This window comes from Trichosurus vulpecula, chromosome 6 (assembly GCF_011100635.1).
Source record: "Trichosurus vulpecula isolate mTriVul1 chromosome 6, mTriVul1.pri, whole genome shotgun sequence".
NCBI classification, from domain to species: domain Eukaryota; kingdom Metazoa; phylum Chordata; class Mammalia; order Diprotodontia; family Phalangeridae; genus Trichosurus; species Trichosurus vulpecula.
This window is the reverse complement of record NC_050578.1, coordinates 254,196,287-254,200,453: the sequence shown is the minus strand read 5'-3', so window position 1 is coordinate 254,200,453 and position 4,167 is coordinate 254,196,287. Positions and strand designations below refer to the sequence as shown.

General features: G+C 45.0%; 1 pseudogene; it reads right to left on the bottom strand.

Moving 5' to 3' along the window:
* Positions 1-540: 540 nt before the first annotated feature.
* LOC118854964 lies at positions 541-2,062 on the bottom strand (annotated as a pseudogene).
* Positions 2,063-4,167: the final 2,105 nt, after the last annotated feature.

Below are 4,167 nucleotides of genomic sequence, written 5' to 3'. Positions count from 1 at the left end.
GAGTTCTGGGATAGGCTCTGAGGATTAAACATCCTCTTTGAAGAAGGGCAAGCAACCACATCTGCCCCCAGTCTCCTAAGCCCAGTCTGGGAGGTCCAGGCTAAGGGAGGGCTGGGGGACAAGATCCTGGGAGTATCATCATTTTTAGCCCACAGGAAAATTTTGCATAAAACTTATTTAGACCTGGCACATGGTCAAAGGCACAAGGTTTAAACACTGGAGGAGGGACAGAATTTTATTCCTTTGAAGAAAAATCCCATTCCACTGGAGTTGTTCCTAAGATTCCTTTCTCCTGTTAGGGGATTCTGCCCAGGCCCATCTGAGGGCCTTGAGGCTGCATGGGCACTAATACTCTGGCGGAGGAGAAGAAAAATGAATCCCTGCTCCAGGTCCTGAACTGTAGGATTCAGGCCACTCACAGATACAACAGAGTGCTGCAGCCATAGCATTTTCCCCCAGAAAACTGTTGGAACTGGGACCAGAAAAGCGAAAGGGAGTGTCCTGGAGGCTGGAACAGGGTTGGGGACAGGATCAGGTCAGTTACAACTTCTGTTCCACTGGCTGCTGAAGACATAGCTCACTGCCTGCAGAGATGATGGGTAGGTGATTGTCCATGTGGTAGCTGATGAAGTGACTGAGACTCTCGAATTAGTGATCCTTTGTCCTAACCATGCCTTCGGGATTAACAAGCAGCAAATGTTTGGGCTGGCCACTCTGCAGACCAGTAAGGACATACTGGCCTGGGGTAGTCGTACTCTCCCGAACCAGGAAGTCCCCATTGAGCCTCAGCTGCCCTTCGGCCTCCCGCTTACTCAACTTCCCATGGAACCAGGGCTCCCTTCAGAGCTGCTCAGCCATTGGTGTTATGGGGGCAGGTGGGGGGAAACGAAGAGCATCTTCAAATGGCTTCATGTCAAAGAGGTCACGTGGGGCGCTGCCATTAGTAGTAGGGTTAGAAGGACCACCAGCTCCTTGCCGGACTTTTTCCAGGTTCTGGATATTGATATAGGAGGGATCATCAAATAGTTCTCTATCTGGTCCAGGAGTTGGGAGCTGTTTTTGAATATCAGGGTCACCACTGGCTAGCTGTCCAATGGGCAAAGTGGCTCCTAGGTGGTTGATGGTCTGGGTACTGGGTGGGCGTGGACGAGGAACCCCTGGGGCAGCTCCATCCTGAAGCCTCATGTCTACTACCCCACCAAGAGGGGGCTCTTTCCCTGGAAAGTCATTGTAGTACTGATGGTCAGGTGGCTCCTCTTCCTCCTCATCCCAAGCTGAGCCATCAAAGCCAGCCATCCTGTCATGGGGAGTGACAAGCTTGGGTGGGTTCCTGAGGTATTGTTTGAAGCACAGCTCAAAGGCCTGGCCAATGGTGCTGATGACATCCTGTGCTGGTCCTTCTGGACACTCCAGGATGTGGCAGGCTCTCTGATTGACAGGATCTTTGGCAACATAGGGGACATACTCTGCAGTGTCGGGATCCCCACAGGACACAAATAAGATTGACTGCATGTGGTGATTGGCAATGATCTGTTTACAGTCTGCAGCCATGAGGTGGAGGCTGCTGGTAGAAACAGGATGATGGGCATTCCAACAAACTTTAGATTACTCCTCCCCAGTATGGAGCTGAGTGGGCGGCTACAGGGCTTTCTCCTCCGTGCAGCCCCCTTGGCCCCTGGCACAGACTCACACACCAGACTGATTGCTTCTCTGGTGACCTGGGTGCAAGTACTGAAATCCAAGGCCCGCATCCACTGGAGGATATCCACACAACCCCTGTACAAGGCCGCATGGGGTTTCCACTCCGTGCCGCAGGCCAGTCTCACTCCGGGTCTGGCGGCCGCAGCTTCTTCGAGGAGACGCTTAAAACAGTTCTTAACCTGGGGTTAAGACCCCAAGTGATCTGTGGATAGACTAAGGGAATCTATGAACTTGATTGGGAAAAACAGTGTCTTTATTTTCACTACCTCAAACTGAAATATAGCATTTTCTTCAGTTATAATAAATGTAGGAATGATTTGTAAGAATCAATACACTTTACCAGACTGCTGAAGGGGTCCATGACACTCACATAGTTCCAAGCTTGAATCTTACAGAGTTTGTGCAGTTCTAGGATATTCAAAAATCTTGGAGATTATAGATTTATAACCAGAAGAGAGTTTAGAGACAAATTTGTATACTCTCCCTATTTCATAGATCAGGAAACCAAGGTCTGGAATCACCGAATTTCAGAATTTAAAAGTTGAAATCTATTCCAACCTATGCCTTAAAAAGATCTCCAAATAAATACATGTGGCAGGTGGTTATCTAGCCTCTGCATGAAGACTTCCAGTGAAGGGAGACTCTCTGCCTCCCAGGTATTCTAGTTTTGGATAGCTTCAAATGTTTAGAAGGTTTTTGTTAAATGATATTAAACCTAAATGTCCTTCTTTGTAACTTCTATCCATTGCTTCTATTTCTACCCTATCATTTTTTTTTACCTAGCCTTGATCACTGAAGGGCTGTGCCTCAGACAAACTGAGACCTTATTCCAAGGTCTCTCAGTGCATATGGGGCCATCCCCAGCCATCCTTATCTGTATCCTACCACTGGACCCAGACGGCTCAGGAGGAGAGTGTGAGGCTGTTGACTCTGCACAGTCCTTCCTCACTTAAATCCAATTCACTTGCAAGTCATGACATCTCCTTCCTTATGTCTTCAAGAATGAAGGACATACAACAACTACACCCTCTGTGGTTAAGAAAAACATGTGTCATTTTCTTTTATATGTTCATTTTTTCAAATACCTGAAGATGGCTATGTCCTACCCTCCTACATCTTGGTCTTCTCCAGACTAAGCATTCCCAGTTATTCAAATGGATCTTCTTTTGAAATGCTTAGTTCATGTGACCATTAGCAAATTATTCCACCTTTCTGGGCCTCAGGTTTAACACTTTTCAAAATACTTATAGCCCTTCTTCTGCAGTCCACAAGTGCTACTAATTGCAGGGAATATCTTAGGCTGCCTTTCTATCACCCTAATCAGCGCTCTGTTGCCTCCTCACATCCTATAAAATCAGAAAAGGGCAAAATTCTGCTCTAGTGTGATGCCAGCTCTCCTAAAACCCTTTTGATAATCTATTCCCAATTATTATGGAATTCCATAGCTTTTTAAAAAAACTCATATTCTGAGCTTCCCTCCTTCTTCCTTATGGTTTCTATACTCATTAACTAGTTCCGCTATCATGATGCCTACAAGCTTTGTAGCTCCTTTCATGCTTGCCTTTTTACCTCATCCTTCTGTTTTCAAAGAGATTTAGCCTTTATTCCTCCAAGAATGAATGAACAAACAACAACAAAAACTATCCAAATAACCAAGGACATTTTCAACAATCTTGGTCTCCAACCCGCGAAGTAGGTTTTTTATGGGGTACAGCAAGCACACCTACTTGAGTTTGTACATAGAACAAGTGATTCAGAGGACCTGAATTAAAACCATAACTTTATTACTTACTACTTGTATAACTGTGGCCAATTTGTTTAACCTCTCTAGTGCTTAGTTGCTCATCATTAAAAGGAGAAGGAAGGAAACATTTATTAAGAGCCTACTATGTTCCAGGAGCTTTACAAATATTGTTTTGTTTGGTCCTCAGAACAACCTTAGGAGGTAGCTACTATTATTATCCCTATTTTATAATTGAGAAAACTGAGGCAGGAAGAAGTATTGTACCTAGGGTCATATAGATAGTAATTACCTGAGGCTGGAGTTGAACTCAGATCTCTCTGATTCCTGGTCTCATGCTCTATCCACTGCATCATCTATCTGGCTTTGAGAGGTCTATCCCAGAAGACCTTCATGGTACTGGCCCTTGTATCTAAACCTATGGCCCTATGATTGATATGGAATAGGAATTCTTACTTTTTCCTTTGTAATGAACTCCTTTGGAAGTCTGGTAAAGCCTATGAACTACTTCTCAGGTTAACATTTTTTAAATGTATAAAATCAAACATATGATATTATAAAGGAAGGGCAGCCAGGTGGTGCAGCAGATAGAACTCTGGGCCTGAAGTCAGGAAGACTCATCTTCCTGAGTTCAAATCCAGCCTCAGACACATACTAGCTGTGTGACACTGTAGGTCACTTAACTCTGTCTCAGTTTTGTCATTTATTAAATGAGCTGGAGAAGG